Genomic DNA, 20,111 nt, shown 5'->3' with positions numbered 1-20,111 from the left:
ATTTTTGAAATTTTTATGTTGTCTTAGAGGATGTGACTCTGAACATTATGTGAAGTGTAGAAGAAATCAAAGAAAAAGCTGCTGTCTTGGTCTGAGGGCAGTATTTAAGAGACACAGCTAGACATTATAAAAGAGATAGAGGGGGAGGAAAGAAGAGAAGAAGAGAGGGAGAGGTCAATGGGGAAGGAGAATAGAGAAGAGAGGAAAGAGGAAAGTTAGAATGTATATTCCATGGAATGTAGGCCCTCTGGAAAAATTAAGACCCAAAATAAAGTTGACATTTACTCTACTTATAAAAACCTTCTTTGCAGAAAACAATAATGAAAGAATTTCTAAAAGTCATTTTCTGGGGACAGTAGAATGTGGAAAGAGCAATCCTCTGTAGCATCTTTATAGTCATACAGAGTCCCAGGGTGTAGAAAGGAAATTTGCTCCTGCCTAGGAAGTAAGGCTTTGTCACTAGGCAGCTGAGAGTGGGGATTGCTCTCACTTTCCATGGACAGAACTCTCTAAATAGTATTTGCAATTAAAATGTTTCTATTACTTTTCAAAATCCAAAGAAAATTTTGAATTATATAGTAATTCATGTTTAGTGTAGAAAATTTGGAGAATATAGGAAGACCTTCAAAACAAAATAAAAACAACCTATAATTAAAGTAGAGAGAATTTTAAAGTAGAGAGAGATTTCCATTTAGTATTTATTTCCACGTGCTTATGTCTTCATGCACTTTTATATAAATGGAATCATACTGTGTCCAGTATTGAATTCTTTCTTCTTGTAACAATAAAAACAATATTTAATTGTTGTAGTGTAATTCTTGATATGACTTTATTATAATTTATTTTATAATTTCTTGTGTGTTTTTTTGCTGTACTAATTTTGTTGTTGCTGGTCGTGGCTATTATGTTAGGTTAAGCAATGCTATAAAGAGCATCTTTGGTTATGAATAGTTTTTCCATTATCCTGATTATTTTATCAAATTAGTGTTCTATTTGGAAACTACTATGTCTTTTTAAGGACTCTTGCACGTATAACTAAATTGTTTCTCAAGAGAGTTGTACATTCCTAACACTGACATTTCAGAATGCCTGTCTAGATGCCCTTAAGCCAACATTGACCTTTCTCTTTCTTTCTAAAGACTTCCCTAATCTGACAGAACAAATGAGATCTTTTTTTTTTTTGTATTTTTCTGAAGTTGGAAACGGGGAAGCAGTCAGACAGACTCCTGCATATGCCCGACCGGGATCTACACGGCATGCCCACCAGGAGGCAATGCTCTGCCCATCTGGGGCATCGCTCTGTTGCAACCAGAGCTATTCTAGTGCCTGAGGCAGAGGCCACGGAGCCATCCTCAGCGCCCGGGGCAACATTGCTCCAATGGAGCTTGGCTGCGGGAGGGGAAGAGAGAGACAGAGAGGAAGGAGACGGGGAGGGGTGGAGAAGCAGATGGGCACTTCTCCTGTGTGCCCTGGCCGGGAATCAAACCCAGGACTCCTGCATGCCAGGCTGACGCTCTACCACTGAGCCAACCAGCCAGGGCCCAGAACAAATAATATCTTATTTGTTACTTTAATCCATATTTCTTTGTGAATTATTTGTATTGTTGAAAATTTTATTCTTATGTTTTTTGAGTTTTTTATATTTTTTATTTATTCATTTTTTTAGAGAGAGGAGACACAGAAAGAGAAAGAGACAGAGAGAGAGAAGGGGAGAGGAGCAGAAAGCATCAACTCCCATGTGTGCCTTGACCAGGCAAGCCTGGGGTTTTGAACCAGCAACCTCAACATTCCAGGTTGATGCTTTTACCCACTGCACCACGCAGGCCAGGCTATTCTTATGTTTTATTGGCAGTTCGCTTATTAGGTTTTGTAAATTCTCTATAAGCACTTTTCTATTTTTCTACTGGGATTCCAATATTACTTTATTGAACTCTATGATTTCTTACATATTCATGATATTAACCATGTTTGGCATTTGACGTATTTCCTTTTTTACACAGACATTTAAATTTTAATTTTTATCTGGTGATAAATGCTTTGTAACATCATTTTTTCCTTTTCCTTTTAGTTTTGATCTTCTCTTTCTCTTCTTTCTCTTTCTCTACTGAAACTCCCTTCAGATTTTTCTTTCCTTTTCTGTGTAATCTGTCATTACACTTCTCCAGCCTACTTTTCCAAATTCATGTCCTGCTTCATCCGGATATTGTTACTGGTGCTACATACTTTGCAGATTTCACTTCCATCTCTGTGTACATGTTTCCATGACTTGACATCCTATCCCAGGCCCTTCTTGTCTTATCTTTTAAAACAGAGTAATTTGTTATAGTCAATTAATATTTGACAAAGGAGGCAGAAACATATGATGGGGTAAAAATAGTCTTTTCAGTAAATGGTGTTGGGAAAATTGGACAGATACGTAGGAAAGTATTAAACTCAAAAGTATTAAACTAGACTGCCTTCTTATATCATACATATTATTAAACTCAAAATAGATTAAAAACTTAAATGTTAGACTTGAAACTATAAAAATCCTAGAAGAAAACATACATAGTAAAATCTCAAACATTTCTCATAGCAATATTTTTCTGATATACAGCCTCAGGCAAGGGAAAAAAAGAAAATTAAACAAATGTGACTACATCAAACTAAAAAGTTTTGCACAGCAAAGGAAACCATCGATAAAATTAAAAGACAACCCACTAAATTAGAGAATATATTTGCCAGTGATATATCTGATAAGGGGTTAATATCCAAAATTTATAAAGAATTTATAAAACAATTCCAAAACAAACAAACAAACAATCCAATTAAAAATGGGCAAAGGACTTGAATAGATACTTCTCCAAAGAGACTTCCAGATGTCCAATAGACATATGAAAAGATGCTTAATGTCACTAATTATCAGAGAAATGCAAATTAAGACCACAATGAGATATCACCCCATATCTGTCAGAATGGCTATCATTAATAACTCAACTAACATGGTGATTGACCATGGCTATCATTAATTAACAATGGCTATCATTAATAACTCAACCAAGATGGTGAGGATGTGGAGATCAAGGAACCCTTATAAACTACTGGTATGCAGCTGGTGCAGCCACATTGGAAAACATATGGAGTTACCTCAAAAAATTAAAAATGGAACTGCCTTATGACCCAGCAATACCACTTCTGAGAATTCATCTGAAGAAACTCAAAACACTAACTTGAAAAAATATATGCACCCCTATGTTCATTGTAGCACTGCATTATACAGTAGTCAAGTTTGGAAACAGCTCAAGTGCCCATCAATAAATGAGTGGATAAAAAGCTGTGGTTCAGCCTGACCTGAGGTGGTGCAGTGGATAAAGCATTGACCTGGAACACTGAGGTTGCCAGTTCGAAACCCGAGCTTGCCTGATCAAGGCACATATGGGAGTTGATGCTTCCTGCTCCTCCCCCCTACTTTTTCTCTCTCTCTCTCTCTCTGAAAAATAAATAAAGTCTAAAAAAAAAAAAAAGGCTGTGGTTCATTTACACTATGGAATATAACTTGGCCATAATGAAGATGGTAATTTCACCATTGTAACAGCATGGATGGACCCAGAGAGCATTATGCTAAGTGAAATAAGCCAATCAGAGAAAGTCAACATGATTTAACTCATATTTAGAATCTAATGAACAAAATAAACTAACAAACAAAATAGAAACAGACTCATAGAGAGCAGACTGACAGCTGGGGGGGGGGGTCTGTGCAGATGGGTGAAAAGGTTAAGTGATTAAGCAAAAAACCCAACAAACTCATAGACATAGATAACAGTATGGTAATTATAAGAGGGAAAGGGGGGATGGGGGAGGTAGAAGAGGGTAAAAGGGGGATAAGTGGTGATAGAAGGAGACTAGACTTGGGGTGGCAAACACACACTGCAACATACAGGTGATGTATTATAGAACTGTATACCTAAAACCTATATAGTTTTATTAGCCAATGTCACCCCAATAAATTCAATTAAAAAGAAAAGAAAAAAAGAGCAGTTAGGTCTCCTCTTCCAGAAAATTCTCCCCTTAATACACTGGCATGCAGTGATCCGTCCTTATTCTGTCTACAATGCTCATTTTGCGCTTTCATGTACTAATTTAATTCTTTAGTTATAGTGCCATCTCTGCATGTTTCGTCATCCTATGTAGACTGCCAGGCTTTGCACTGATGCTGTTGTTTCATTTTCTGCTTACAAGCTTCCTACCTTGTGTACCCCAAACACACACCTAGAGCAGTTTTCCACACATGGGATAACTGAGTGCTCAGCGAAATCTTGCTGCATGATCACTCTGATGGTTCTTCTTCCATCTGATTTCCATTTCTTTTTGCTTTTCTATTTCATCTACTTATTGGTTTTCTTCTTCAGGATAAAGAACCACTTGTTATATTTATTTGGTAAACCATGTCCCCTACTTGTGTCCTCTCTCTGCAACATTATCAAATGCCCTCTTTATAATGTGTCATGTCCAACTACCACAGTATCTTGAAGTTCAGAAATTGGCTAGCTAGCTAATTTTCTCATCTCTCATTGCAAGTTTTTGTTTCCTTGGCAGACTAGTCAATGTTCTTTTCTACCTCTCAGTATATTTCTTACCTCTCACCTTCTCTGCCAACTCCCATAACCCAGACTGGCTCTTCTGTTATGTGAGGTCTTCCTCACATTTCAGAAAGGACACCACATATAAGTGTGAAGAATTTAAAGATAAAAAAACACTGAATAGTAAAATATGGGCTCTTAATGCACTGGGAGAACAGGCAGAGAGGGATGGATACAAGTCATGTTATTGAATAAAGACATTATAGATGCAGGTGATAATGGATATCGAAGTATTGGTTAAGATTCACATAGGCCATGGAGAAAATGGAGTTTTAAGAGTTGGAAGGAGAATAAACAAAGGTCTAAGAACTGTTAGTAATAGTAGTATTTGGTAGAAATGAACATGGATATCTAGGCCCAAAATGGGCAAAAAGGGAAAGTAATTACCTCTCAGAAAGAAGTCCCTCTATCCTCTATGTGGAAGCATACCATGAATATCTATAGCCCCTCAGTTTTCTTCTTCAAATTCTTTCTTCTTCTTCTTCTTTTCTTTTTTTGACAGAGTCAGAGAGAGGGACAGATAGGGACAGACAGGAAGGGAAAGAGATGAGAAGTATCAGTTCTTTATTGTGGCACCTTAGTTTTTCATTGATTGCTTTGTCATATTTGCCTTGACCGGGGGGCTACAGCAGAGTGAGTGACCCCTTGCTCAAGCCAGCAACCTTGGCCTTAGCCAGTGATAATGAGGTCATGTCTATGATCCCATGCTCAAGCCAGTGACCCTGTGTTCAAGCTGTTGAGCACACGCTGAAGCTGGTGACCTCGGGGTTTCAAACCTGGGTCCTCCGCATCCCCGTCTGACACTCTATCCACTGTACCACCGCCTGGTCAGGCTCTTCTTCAGGTTCTTGACTGCTGCTGTCCATGCAGTAATTATGCTTTTCAGAGCACTTCTCTGTTCTTCTGTTTCTTATTTAGCCTCCTCCTGGAAATGACATTTTATATATACTTATTAAAATGTTCACAAAGAATTTCACAAACACTGTCTCACTTAATGCTTATAATACTTGTGGGCAAGCATTGCTCTATCAATTGAAAAGCAGGAATCTGAGGTTCACAGGGGTTAAGGAACTAGCTTGAAGCCACAGGACTAAGCAGAAGCAGAACTGGACTGTGAGGTTTGAGCCCAGATGTGGTCAGTGGTCTTTGTGATCTGATGAATCATGCCATGCCTGCACTTGAGGCTGCCTCTATTCGTTTATGTGTTCATTCACTCACTCAATAGTTTTTTGTCAATCTTCAATGACCACCTCCTATGTGCTGGGCCCCAAGTTAAGGCAAAGTTGAACAAGGCATACACTTCTTGCTCCCGCTTCGAGTTGGATGAGATCACAGACATGAAGCTGGCAGTTAGTCTTGGGTGATGAGCCTGGGTGCTATGGTTGTACCTGGAAGGACTTTAAGCTGGAAATTGTTGCAAGTACTAAAGCTTCCTGGTGTAAGAGATACCTGAGTTGAGATGCTGAGAAAGGGTTAAGTGTTTTTTGTTTGTTTTCTTGCAGGAGTCAGTGACATCAAGAGCCAAAGCTGAGAGAAGATAATGGTAGATTTGGGGAATTAAGAATAGTTGACCTAGCCTGACCAGGTGGTGGTGCAGTGAATAGAGCACTGGACTGGGATGTGGAGGACCCAGGTTTGAAATCCCAAGGTTGCGGGCTCATCTGGTTTGAGCAAGGCTCGCCAACTTGCACCCAAGGTTGCTGGCTTGAGCAAGGGGTCACTTGGTCTGCTGTAGTCCCCCGGTCAAGGCACATAAGAAAAAGCAATCAATGAACAACTAAGGTGCTGCAATGAAGAATTGATGCTTCTCATCTCTCTCCCTTCCTGTTTGTCTGTCCCTATCTGTTCCTCTGTGTGTGTGTCTCTCTTTCTTTCTCTCTCTCTCTCTCACACACACACATACACACACACACACACACACACACACACACACACACACAGAATAGTTGGCCTGGAGTGTGGAGTGTAAATGAGAATGGCAGAAAATGGAACTAAAGAGATATGCAGAGGCCAGACCAAGTGAGGTTTCGGAAAACTTGATTAGAGATTTGCAATTCTCAGAGCCTAATGAGGAACTGTTTGAAAGGTTTGGAGGCTAAGTGGTGTGATCCAGTGTATTGTGAAAAAAGATTTTTTTGATGCCAAAGGAAGGAGGATCTATTAAAGTAGATCCCTTCGCAGAGGTAACACTGTAATTCTCTCTGGTTTAGTCTCGAGTAATCTGAGTGCCTTGAAAGGGCTTTTCTAGAGCAGAGCTAGACAAGATGGAAAGAGAAATGGAGTTTGCTATCTTCCATGGTTTGGGTCTCAAGTTGCCAAAATGCCATAATGTCAGCATAGACCTGACATTCAGACTGCCTTTGTCCATCTAGATGACCAAGGCCAACTTTGGTTTTCTTAAAACTCTATACTTTTTTCTTTGTCTCCAAATCACGGGTCTAAAAAAGCAAACTTTTTTTTTCTAAAAACTTAGAATAATGTTAAATAAGTATCTAGCTACAGCAAATGTAATTTAAAAAACATCTGTAAAACACAAAATATCGCTCAGGAGCATTTCATTATAGACTGGGTTCACCTATAAGATGACGTTGCAGAGTCAAACAAAAAAGCTTGGTGAAAAACATCTATCAGAGTCAGAGTGAAGGTCAGGGTGGTCAGCGTAGCCAAACCTTTTGCCTAATAAAGCTGCTGTTTTCTATGTAAAGAAAACGCTTTTCTCCTGCACTCTTCTTTACATTTTTTCATAAGCTACTTCCTTTAGAGAATGCTTCTTTAATTTGCTCTTCCCCTCCCAAAGGGCTGACAGATTATTTCAAGGAGCAGCAGAGGAAGGGGGAGAAGACAATGAGGACCTAGGTCCTTACAGTCATCAGAGAACTCTGAACTTGCTGTGTCCTCCTTCAGGTCTCCCAGGTGGCCTCAGTGCTTCCATTACCTTGGCAGAAAGAATAAAGGACTCCCCTGCCTGCCTTGAAGTCTTGTTGCCATGGATACCTCCATTCCACACACTTGATTCCCACATCATGCTTGGCTAAGTCCAGACAGAGGTCACAGACTGGCATTTGTCCTTTGCTTAGCCTTCTTGTGTTTGCCAGGCACTTAAAAATGGATACAGACAAATGGGAGGGAGGGCAATGTCCTGTGTATGAAAGCTGTGAGTCAGGGGTAGAAGCTTGGGGATTTCAGAAAATAACACCTGTAGAGAGAACAGCAGAGCAAATGAAAGAGTCTGTGTGTAGTTTTCAGCTGCTTGTGGAAGCAAAGGCTTTGATGCTGTGACGTGTCTGAAGGTAATTTTCTAGATTCCTGGGTGAGATGGGACATGAGTGAACACCTTCAGGAAGGTGTTGCATTTTCTGGCCCATTTTCATTGAATTGCCCAATAATCTGAGCTCCATGGAGGGCAGGTTAAAACTATATCCTAGGTTTATGCAAAACATCCATTCACACCATGAAATAAGAATGCAGTTCTCTGATTACTTCTGATACCTTGGCTTGCTTTTTCTAGAAAGTATATTTTTGGAAACACAAATCATTTTGCGGAAATTATTATTCATGAAGGGTTGGTACACTGGCTGGGGTACAATTCTGTTTCCCTCTGGTTTTTTCTTTTCCTCTAGTGTAACTCCTTCCATATATAACTTAGAAGGCACTGTAAGAGAGCAGATGATAAACCTTCTTCCCTATTCAGAATTCCTCTTTTATAGGTTGTCGTTTTTCTTGACTCCTGTTTAAGAGGCAAGAATTTTAGAAAAGAAAAAAAAGAGAGAGAATTTCAAATTGTAATGGTAATCAGTCCTCCTAAAACATTAGGTTTCAAACTTTATGTGGGTGTAGTTAGGTACTGCTCATGTCTGGGCAATGGGATTTGCTAGCCAGTGCCTGCCCTGTCTTACCCTCACTTACTCCTGTTTCCTTTAATTTGTTAACAGTCGTCCTATTTGATGACCTTCATTTACAAAGGGTGCCCTCATGGGCAGCAGCCAGGAGCTCTGGTTTAAAATCAGTCTGACCTAAGGGAAAAAAAAAAATCTCTACTTTATATTCTTGGACAATGTTTTTTTTTTTTGTTTGTTTTTTTCTGTATGAAATTGGTTCTTTTTTTTTTTTTTTTAATTTTTTTTAATTTTTATTTTATAATTTTATTTTTTTAATGGGGTGACATCAATAAATCAGGATACATATATTCAAAGATAACAAGTCCAGGTTATCTTGTCGTTCAATTATGTTGCATACTCACCACCCAAAGTCAGATTGTCCTCTGTCACCTTCTATCTTGTTTTCTTTGTGCCCCTCCCACCCCCTATCCCTCTCCCATTCCCCCCTCCCCCCCGTAACCACCACACTCTTATCAATGTCTCTTAGTTTCACTATTATGTCCCACCTACGTATGGAATAATACAGTTCCTGTTTTTTTCTGATTTACTTATTTCGCTTCGTATCATGTTATCAAGATCCCACCATTTTGCTGTAAATGTTCCGATGTCATCATTTCTTATGGCTGAGTAGTATTCCATAGTGTATATGTGCCACATCTTCTTTATCCAGTCATCTATTGATGGGCTTTTTGGTTGTTTCCATGTCCTGGCCACTGTGAACAATGCTGCAATAAACATGGGGCTGCATGTTGGACAATGTTTTTAATCAAACTCATTTGTGAAATGGTCTTAATGATATAAGGTTGTTGACAAAAGTACTGTAATTTTTAAGATCATAAGATCTATTGTTATTATTTTGCTAGATCATTTTATAAATAGCAGAGTATGTGAAAGAATATTCTTGCCATTGGTATTGTTAGTTGTGTTGCTGACTTTGGCATAGGTGAGGGTAGACACAGGCTAGGAATAGGAATGGTAGATTAAAAGAAACATGATTCTAACCAAAAATAGTGTGTGCACACACATTCTTTCTATCATTTGTGTGTGGACACTTGGTCTAATTTTTGAATCTCACAGCAAATTTAAGCAGCAAATTGAAAAAGGCTGTACACTTACTGGAAGACAGAATGCTGTCAGAGGGACCGGATTAGAGAGCAGAGATGCTCCTTCCCCATTCCAGGGCAGCCACGCGGGACGTGTGTGAAGAACCTGTTCGATGCTCCGAGGGCCATACCAATCTTCCTGCCCCTGGTGGCTTCTCACCTCCTCACACTTCCTTTCTTGTTATGTTTTCTTTTTCTTTTATTATGGTGAAATGTACATAATATAAAAAAATGTCATTTTAATCATATTAAGTGTCCAATGTAGTGGTATGAAGTACTTTCACATTGTTGTGTAACTATCACTACCATCTATTTCTAGAACTTTTTCATCTCCTCAAACTAAAACTCCATTAAACAGTAACTCCCAATCCTGCTTCCCACCCTCCCCAACAACTACCATTTTTCCTTCAATGACTATGAATTTGACTGCTCTAGATACTTCATATTAGTGGGATCATGCTATCTTTCCCCTTTTTATGGCTGGATTATTTCACTTAGCATAATGTCTTTGGGGTTCATAGCATATGTTAGAATTTCACTCCTTTTTAAGGCTGAATAATAATTCCATGTATGTGCATATCACATTTTGTTTATCTGCTCATCTGCTGATGGACATTTAGATTGTTTCCACCTTTTGGCTATTTTGAATAATGTTGGTTTAAACATTAGTGTGCAAATATCTGAGCACATTTTCTTCTTTTTTTATGGTAAAGATGATGAAATGTTATACTGAATCAGAGTCTTCACTGTGAATTCTTCAGTAGCAGTAAAACTGATCATGCTATGCATGTTTTCCCCTTTTTTTTAATTGTGGTAAAAAAAAACCCATAAAATTTACCTTTTAATCATTTTAAGTGTGCAATCCTGTAATTCTAAGTGCATTCACATTATTGTACAACAGATCTCTTACATTTTCATCTTGCAGGACTGAAATTTGGTGCTCATTGAATAACTCCACATTCTCCCTCCCCCATCTCCTAGGTGTCAACATTCTACTTCCTGTTTCTGTGGGTTGATAACTCTAGGGACCTTGAATAAGTGAGATTCTACAGTATTTGTGACTGACCAGTTTCCCTTGGCATGATGTCCTCCTGATTCATCCCTTTGGTAGCACATGGCAGCTTTTCCTTTTTAAAGGCTGACCAACTTTCCACTGTATATGCCCCAGTGTGTTTATCCATTCATCTGCCAGTGGCCATTTGGGCCACTGTAAATAATGCTGCAGTGAATGTGGGTGTGCAGATATCTCTCTGAGAATTGGAATGACTGGATCATACAGTGATCCTCTGTTTAATTTTTCTGAGCAACCTCCACACTGTTTGCCATTAGCTGTTGTATCATTTTACACTCCCAGTACACTAGTCTTCCAATTTTTCCACAACTTCACCAACACCTCTTAGTTTTCCATTTTAATTTTTGTTATAGTGCCATCCCAATGTGTGTGAGCTGACAGATCACCGTGATTTTGATTTGCAACGAAGTTTCTTCAAACAGTTTTAAAGAACGCATTCAAGGCACACAGATGTACTGCAATGATGGTTGTGTTTGGGATGGAAGCTTGGAAAGCGGTGGGGTTCACAGAGTGGCTACTTCATCCCCTCTGACGGCTTCCTGCACCTGCTCTCCTGCTCTGCTGTCTCCACCACACAACTGAAGGTCCAGTTTGGCCTCAGTGGTGTGGCCTGGCTGACAGTCTGTCACCCTCTCATCCTTTTGGAGTCCTGGGTGATTAGTAAGCATTTTCTCACTGCAGATGACTCAGAATAAAATGCAGCTCCAGATACAAAGTTATTTCAAAAAGCAACAATGCCTCACTCATTTCTTTTAACTGTTTCTATTGACTACTTCTATGTGATTTAAAAATATGAATGCTGATCTTAAGTCAGCATTCTTTCATTGGTTCAGTAAACAGCATCAATGAAATGCCCAGAACAATTCTGTCTAATAGAAATATAATGCAACCCATATATTTGATGTTACATATTTTCTACTGTCTACGTTAAAAACAGGAAGAAAAATAGGCGAAATGAATTTTAACAGCATATTTCATTGAACCTGATATACCCCAAATATTGTAATTTCAACATATAAGGGATATAAAAAAGTTGAGATAGTCTCCTTTAGTTTTCATACTTTAGTTTTGTAATCTGCTGCTGATTTTAAACATACAGCACTTCTCAATTTGGATTGGCCACATTTCAAGGGTTTATGAGCCACATGTTTCTAGTGGCCAGTTTATTAGTGTGAACCTAGCATATTTAGCCAAGGACATGTGAAGGCCAGAAAAGGTCAGCCCTCAGTCTGCCTGGTGGGCAAGATGTCTCAGCCAAGCACTAATGATGGTATGGAGATTGGTGGATGAGCCATGCACAGGGTTAAAGCCCAGACAGGGGCTCCCCGTGGCTGCCCTGGGTTGTTCTGCCACCACTACACCGCATTCGTTCCTTTGAACTAGTCCCCTGTGGGGAGGGCACTGAGCTGGAGTTTGGCATGCGCTCCAGTTAATCAGACATTAACTTTCTGCCTCCTGTGTGAAAACAGCCGCTGGCAAGTATACATTTAATTGCAGGCTCTGCTTTGGCCCCAGTCTGTGAGCCGAGTGGAACAGCATGGCCCTATTGCTGTTCCGGGGACCTTTCATTCCACAGGCGGATTCCCGCCCCACCCGCCCCCAGTCTTGCTCTCCAGGGCCACTGTCTCTGTCCTCTGAGCCACACAGTACCTGGGTAGGTTAAAGTGTGGTGCTTTAAAAAGGGAAGATGACATTTTAATACTTTTTTCTTTGTCTGAACACCATTCTCCTCACCTCTGGGAAGCGACCCCAAGAACTCTAGTTGTTCATGGAAAGGTCACTGTCCTTGGGCAGGTTTCCCTGACCCATACTGGCCCACCTGCCCTCCGTCCCTGCCTAGGTGGCTGGGAGCTTCCCCGTACCTGCTACAGACCAGGCTCCTGCAGGCCGGCAAGCCTGTGCACCTCCGCCTCCCCGCGTGGGCAGGGCAGCCAAGGCATGTTTACAGAGAGCAGGCCAGGAAGCGCAGGGGAAGGGGAGGAGCTGTTTCCACTCCTCCTCCCACCTCCTTTTGGCTTTCTCTCCTGGCGTTGCCTACGGCCAAAAGAAGGATGGGAATTTGGCAAAGTGGAAGTCTATCATTGTGTTTCCCTAGCTTTGGTCTCATCTCCCTCCCAAGGAAGCCAGGCTGGACTTTTTTCCCACCCAGTTTACTTAACACTCAAAGACTCGAAATTCCTTTCCAGGAGATGAGTGATATGGCAGAGAGACAAGGTCAAATGAGGCCAGGGGACTGGAGCCAGAGTCTTACCAAACTCTTGCAGGCAGCGCTGCAAGACTGTCGGACATGCTCAGCTGATGAAGGAGACTTGGGGCCAGCACTGTCTGGGTTCTTCTGTGATAGGTAGGATCAGGGGTGTTGGGGGGAAGCTGTAGGGAGCAGGCTGAGCTGAGTCCTCTGAAGACTCTACTAGTGTTTGTTGACATGACAAAAGATGGAATAATTAGCCTACTCTAAGGCTTTATCCCTGATGCCACCCAATCTCTCTTAACCACATTTTAAACTTTATACTATTAACATAGGTTTCTTTGGGACTTGTTTGTATTGATACCTTCCACCCTGAGGAACCAGATCCACAGTGTACAGATGACAAGAATCTCGGTTATTACCTAAATTAACAGAGAGGCCAAAGTAAAGTATTTCTTCTTCCAGGAAAATAAAATAAATGAAAGCAGAACAACTGATCTTCTCATTATTCCAAACTTACAGGTCTGCTATGCCTCCAGGTTCACTTTAGAATGTACTTTAGCAGGTAGTATTATTTTTATTAACAAGAATTGTTACATTAAGAAGTTAACTCCAGGAAATGAAAAGATTAAGACAATGGAAAAGGTCACACAATTTGAATGTCACACATGCATACTTATTTTGAATTGGAATAATGAAAGAATTATTGTGACTGCTGTGGCCTATGGTCACGTGTATTTTACTACCAGAAATATTTTGCATTTTTCTTAGCTTTTTGAGATGGGTTGAAGGATTTTTGGGTCCCTTCAGTGGGTTAGTGGACCAGACTGGATGCTAGCTAGAGTTATATAGCACAGGCTGTTGTTAGGCGCCATGAGTGACAGCCCACGTGGCAAGATACTGGGCTCAGGGTTTGAATCCTGGCTCCACTGCTAATTAGCCCCATGTGAGTTACTCAACCTCTCTTAACCTCATTAATTCTCTGCAAAATTGGAATTATAAATTTATATTTGTGGAGCTTGTCCATATAAAGATGATTCATTTAAAGTGCTTAGTCCATAGTGCCTGACAAATGTTAAATTATGAGGAAATATTAATTGCTGTTAATACACTGAAAATGCTGAGTTTAACTGGCAATATAGAGCTGCTCTTGTTTACTTCTACCAGTAGCAAAGCAATACACTGTTTGGTTAACACTTGCTTGGCCTCTTTGAAAGATCCTTTAATTATCTATTCTTTTTCTTTGCAGCCTTGCAGGTGTGTGGTGAGTGTAGAAAAGGTCAATAATTACCCCTTGCCGATGGAGCTGACCAAACATAGCCTTTCCCATGGCAACTGAAAACATACAAAAATAAAATTTTTAAAAGTGGAGGTTATGTAATTTTTGTCTCTGGATGAGGAGAACTGTGGAGATTATGAAGTTTTTCATGGCCTTTGGCTTCCTTTTGGTTGAAGGTGTTGGGTGAAGATACAGAGGTTTTACGGAATAACGGAGCAGGGTGCTGTTGCTTGCTTTGAAGTGAGTAAACTGGTCGAAAGTACAAGTGGGAGGGGAAATTGAGGTTTAATGAAGGAGAGTCATTATTAATGTTTCCATGGTTTTAGCAGTTTAAAAGTTGGGAGTTTAAATAAGGTTGTTGGTTGTGGGGAAAACAGCCCACAGACATTCAGACATGGTTCAAGTCCAGTCTCTTAGTCTTCATTTTAATCTGAAAAATAGGAAGTTAAGGCTTCTGAATAACATAGCAAAGGGATTGCTTCATAATTTTAACAGTGAATGCTAATTATCGCATGTCCACAATGGCACAAGATTCAGAGAGCTACACCATTCTTCTCAAATCCCAATTATCTAAAGATTGTTTTTCTTGGGAGGAAAAAGAATATTACTATTTTGGATTACTAATTCTGCTTTCAAAAGAATTTATATTAATTTTCTCAAGCCTGTATGAATCAAAACATTAGCTTTCAATGAACAGGTGGTATCTTTCCCTAACATCCATAAAATGATCTTGAACCCATTCTCTTTATCTCTTATATAAAGATGAACGTAGAAGGCTTCATTAATTTGATTCAAAGATAGGATTGATTTAGCCACTGGGGATTTGGCCCTCTTGATCCTAGAATAGGTTTCAAGAAAACTATTAGCCACCACCTGCCTCCTCCCATGTATGTTAAATTAAGTCCTTTTTAAAAAATAAGATTTCTAAAAATTAGGTCATTTTCCCTTCCAAGGACCTAGGAGATATAAAAATCCAACTCTACATTTTCAATAATAATTTGGGGGTATTAAGAACATGGAGAATTAAAATCTATGAACTGAAGGCCAGCATTTAAAAACTGCCTCTGCTTCTCAGCTCTTTAAATATAGACAAAGGTTGGAAGAGTGAGAAGGATAAGATACTGTCTTCAGTGAGTGTCCATGGTTTGGGTACTTGGGGTCAAGAGCTCTGGATTAGAGACCAGCCTCTTTCAATTACCTTGTGAACATGGGGAAGTTTTTGTAACTTCTCTGAGTTCTCCTTCCATCATTTGTCAAATGGAAATACTTACAATATTTTTTGTGGTTCTATTAGATTAAATATGACATACATGACCATTTGTAATCTATTGGACAGTCTATATCTCTTGTTGCCTCACCTGATAGATGGGAAGAGGAGATACACACAACAGTAACCTGTGGACTATATCATTCACCAGTGGACTATAAACCAACAATCTTCATTGTCTGACCCTCATCAATGATCATTGCCTCAGGCGCAAGAGTTGCTGTGGATAAGGTAACTATCAGTAAAAGCAAGATTTGTATTCACAATCATATATTTTTTGCTCACCTTTTTTTTTTTTTTTTTTGTATTTTTCTGAAGTAAGAAGTGGGGTGGGAGAAGGGAAGAGTCAGGGGCAGGGTGCAGACAGACAGACTCCTGCATGCACCTCACTGGGATCCACCCGGCATGCCCACCAGGGGGTGATCCTCAGCCCATCTGGGCCATTGTTCTGCTGCAACTGGAGCCATTCTAGCGCCTGAAGCAGAAGCCATGGAGCCATCCTCAGCACCTGGGCCAACTTTGCTCCCATGGAGCCTTGGCTCAGGAGGGGAGGAGAGTGATACAGAGAAAGGAGAGGGGGAGGGGTGGAGAAGCAGATGGGCGCTTCTTCTGTGTGCCCTGGCTGGTAATCAAACCTGGGACTTCCACATGCCAGGCTGATGCTCTACTGCTGAGCCAACTGGCTAGGGATTGCTCACCTTTTTCTAATCATGATGGTCAGTTGGAGATATTAACCTTCTTCTGACCTGAGAAAATAAATTAATTTCTCTCTCTTCTTTCTGGGCAATCCTGCATTACCAGTTTTAATCTTCATAAATTATAGGAACCGAGAATTCCCTTCTTCCCAATATTGGCTTCTTTTGCATTGGTAGCCTAGGGAACAAACATTGGCATTCTGGAGGGAGAAGTGGAACAGGGGCAGCGTCCTTTAGCCTGTGAACTCAGGACTTTTGCAATATCTCTGCCCCAAGTTTCCATTCTACCTAGTTCTGCCTGGAAATTAGATAAAGAAAAATCTGTCTCTTCATTTCATCACCCTTGCTTTAGTTTAAGCTAGAAAATGAATAACTCTTTTCTAATAGTGTTGTCTCACTCCCCTGCCCTCTCTTCATTGAAGAGTGGAATGAACATATCACTGTTCTTTCAGCTGACTTTGGTCCACATACTGGAGTGTTGCCCTTTTAGTGTGTGGGTTGGTGGTGCAGTGCATGTGGTATCTCCCTGCAGGGTCCACACTCCACTGCAACAGCCAGCGCCCTCTGGTCTCATAGGGATTGTCCCTTATGAATTCTGAAAACAAGTTATTTATATCCAATCACGAGAAACAAGAGAATTGGTGGTCTAATTCAAAATGGTAGACATGGTGCAGACATCCATTCCAGTAATGTAATGAAAAGAAATAGGAGTGAAGATTGGGGACCTAGATTGGCTTTTCCACTTTCTAGACTAGTAAAGGTGATGATACAGGCACTTGATATTTATTGAACTCATATCCAAATATAAAATTGTTTTATATTTAAATTTATGAAATGTGGTTTTAGACTGAATTATCATTAAGATTTCTCTCAGTATTATGATTCTGTTTTTAAGTTCAGTTTTTCTAATTATACAGTGTGTCCGTAAAGTCATGGTGCACTTTTGACCGGTCACAGGAAAGCAACAAAAGATATAGAAATTGAAATCTGCACCAAATAAAAGGAAAACCCTCCCAGTTTCTGTAGGATGATGTGGCAGCATGTGCGCATGCACAGATGATGACGTAACACCGTGTATACAGCGGAACAGCCCACAGCCATGCTAGTTGAGATGTGGACGTACAGAGAAAAGTTCAGTGTGTTCTGTGGCTCGCTAAATTCGAATCCTTGACCAAAGTGCAATGTGAATATCAGCGTGTTTATAACAAAGTGCCACCACATAGGAATAACATTACTTGGTGAGAACTGGCAGTTTGGTGGAGAAACCCCATTCTGGTAGACCATCAGTCAGTGATGAGTCTGTAGAGGCTATACGGGATAGCTACCTAAGGAGCCCTAAAAAAATCTATGCGTTTGTGTGCTCGACAATTACACCTAAGCAAGACTACAGTTCATAAGGTGTTAAAAAAATGTCTCTGTTTTATGGGGTACAAATTGTGGCCACAAATGGAGCCCACATCGAACTGCACTGAATAGGTATGAAACTGGGAGAGTTTTCTTTTTATTTAGTGCAGATTTCACATTTCTATCATCTTTTGTTGCTTTCCTGTGACCTGTCAAAAGTGCACCATGACTTTACAGACACGCTGTAGTTTATCTTCTTAAGAATTACAGTGTTTATATTTTATATTGCCTAAAGGCTATCACTGTTATTCAAGATTATTCATTGCCATTAACATGGTCAACACTCAAAGCACACTGGAGATAAAATAGAGAAGTTTCTCATGACTCCAACTAGTCTGCCCGACCCAGTATGGGAGACTGGTCAAGGAAAATTATTTCATAAAAGCAACGGAAGAAACTGAGGAGTAAAAAAGACATGGTGCCCTCCTCTTTTATTGGGTCCTTGGAAAGGAAATTCCATATAATTAAAAAACTAAAAAGTTGAGTCCAAGATTAGATATTACTTTGGGAATCCCTTTTTTTGTCATCTTTAAAAATGGAATCACCAGATCAGAATTTGTTTAGATATTCACTGAAGATAGGGTTTTAATTGCCCTTCTAAACTCTGAGTCTCAACTTTAGCCAGTGTTCAGATACTTCTCTTTAACATAAAATTCTGTTGATAGTTTATGGACTCTTTTCAGAAGAAAGTTAGAAAAATTATCTGGGTGCTTATGAAAGCCGACAGAACTGCAGTTGGAAGATAGAAATGTTCCTTAGAGAGTTTTATATCTGTTCCTCAGAAAGATGCATGAACAGTGAACCAGCCTGTTCTTGTTCTTGTTTTAAAATAAACATATTTGTAGACTTGTAGTTGGCTTCTGATGAACCATTCATGGAGCCATTTGAGGCATGAGCTTTCCACTGGTATTGAACCAACTAAATAAAAACTGTTTAATAACTTTGTTATACCTTTCCAACATAAACAATATCTCTTCCATAAATCATTTTTATATTAGTTTATATATAACATCATGTGGGAACCTTTTCTCTTTTTGTCTGGATTGCAAGTTAGGCATACATATCCCCTGACAGTGGTGTTCTAAGGTTATCTTTTTACATTCCAATTTGGATAAGCCAGTTACTTATTTTACACTTGTCAGAGGGTAGCACTTACTACTCTGTTCTAACTTGGGCTCACAGTCAGTGAGTACTTTAGTTAAAGCTGTTTCGATTTTCTATCTATGTGCCCAAATATGCCCAAATAAATGATTGCTTGTGTTGAACATACATTTATATCTTACCCTTACCTGTCATCGTCCTCCACCTGAAATAGTTTGTTTCTGTAGAGGATCTCACAGAGCCTGTTGTCCATGAATATATTGTGTTGATTCTATCTAAGAAGATAAGGAATGCTATATATTTTTCCCAAGAAGATTAAAATTATAGGTACCACCAGTATGACTATATTTTATTCATCTTCCATTCTCTCTCTCTCTTATTAAATAGACTTTATTTTCAGAGCAGCTTTAGATTCACAGCAAAACTGAGAGGAAGGTACAGAGATTTCTCATGAACTGTCTCCCATCACACATACATAACCTCCCGCATCATCAGTATTTCCATCCAGAGTGATACATTTTTATAATTGATGAACCTACATGGACACTTTATTATCAACCAAAGTCTAGTTTACATTAGGGTTTACTCTTGGTATTGTACATTTTATGCAGTACATTTAGATGAGTGTATGATTATATGTATCCATCATTATGGTGTTTTCCCTGCCCTATAAATCCCCTCTGCTCTGCCTGTTCATTCCTTCTTACCCTCTCAAACCCTGGCAATCACTAATCTTTTCACTGTCTCCATAGTTTGGCCTTTTCCAGAATGACATAGCATTAGAGTCATGTAGTGTTTAGACCAGGGGTCCCCAAACTTTTTACACAGGGGTCCAGTTCACTGTCCCTCAGACTGTTGGAGGGCCAGACTATAAAAAAACAATGAACAAATCCCTATGCACACTGCACATATCTTATTTTAAAGTAAAAAAACAAAAACAAAATGGGAACAAATACAATATTTAAAATAAAGAACAAGTAAATTTAAATCAACAAACTGACTAGTATTTCAATGGGAATTATGGGCCTGCTTTTGGCTAATGAGATAGTCAATGTGCTCCTCTCACTGACCACCAATGAAAGCGGTGCCCCTTCTGGAAGTGCGGCGGGGGGCCAGATAAATGGACTCAAGGGGCCTCATGCGGCCCACAGACTGTAGTTTGGGGACCCCTGGTTTAGACTTTTGAGATGAGCTTCTTTTACTTAGTACTATGCACTTAAGTTGTTTTCCTCCGTGTTTTTTCATGGTTTGATAGCTCATTTCTTTTTAGCCCTGAGGAGTAGTCTGTTATCTAGACGTACCACAGTTTCTTCATCCATTTTCTTGTGAAGGACATCTTGGTTGCTTCTAAGTTTTCACAATTATGAATAAAGCTGCTATAAACATCCATGTGCAGTTATTTGTGTGGCTATAACTTTTCAACCTTTTTGGGTAAATGCCAATAAGCTCCACTACTTTATTAGAAACTGCCAAAACTGTCTTCCAAACTGGCCATACCATTTTGC

The 20,111-nt window shown here is 39.7% G+C and overlaps 2 long non-coding RNA genes across 2 annotated transcripts in view; one reads left to right on the top strand and one right to left on the bottom strand.

Moving 5' to 3' along the window:
- Positions 1-20,111, top strand: part of LOC136330831 (uncharacterized) — a 508,264-nt gene that overhangs the window by 371,898 nt on the left and 116,255 nt on the right. The gene's annotated exons all lie outside the window — the stretch shown is intronic.
- LOC136328930 (uncharacterized) lies at positions 4,267-12,618 on the bottom strand. The gene is made up of 3 exons (XR_010730112.1): positions 12,535-12,618; positions 9,614-9,796; positions 4,267-5,544 (listed from the first exon to the last, which is right to left on the bottom strand). It is a non-coding gene; the product is annotated as an uncharacterized lncRNA (long non-coding RNA).

This window comes from Saccopteryx bilineata, chromosome 3, assembly GCF_036850765.1.
Source record: "Saccopteryx bilineata isolate mSacBil1 chromosome 3, mSacBil1_pri_phased_curated, whole genome shotgun sequence".
Lineage (NCBI taxonomy): Eukaryota > Metazoa > Chordata > Mammalia > Chiroptera > Emballonuridae > Saccopteryx > Saccopteryx bilineata.
The sequence above is the reverse complement of the archived record's forward strand: the minus strand, read 5'-3'. Positions and strand labels throughout refer to the sequence as shown.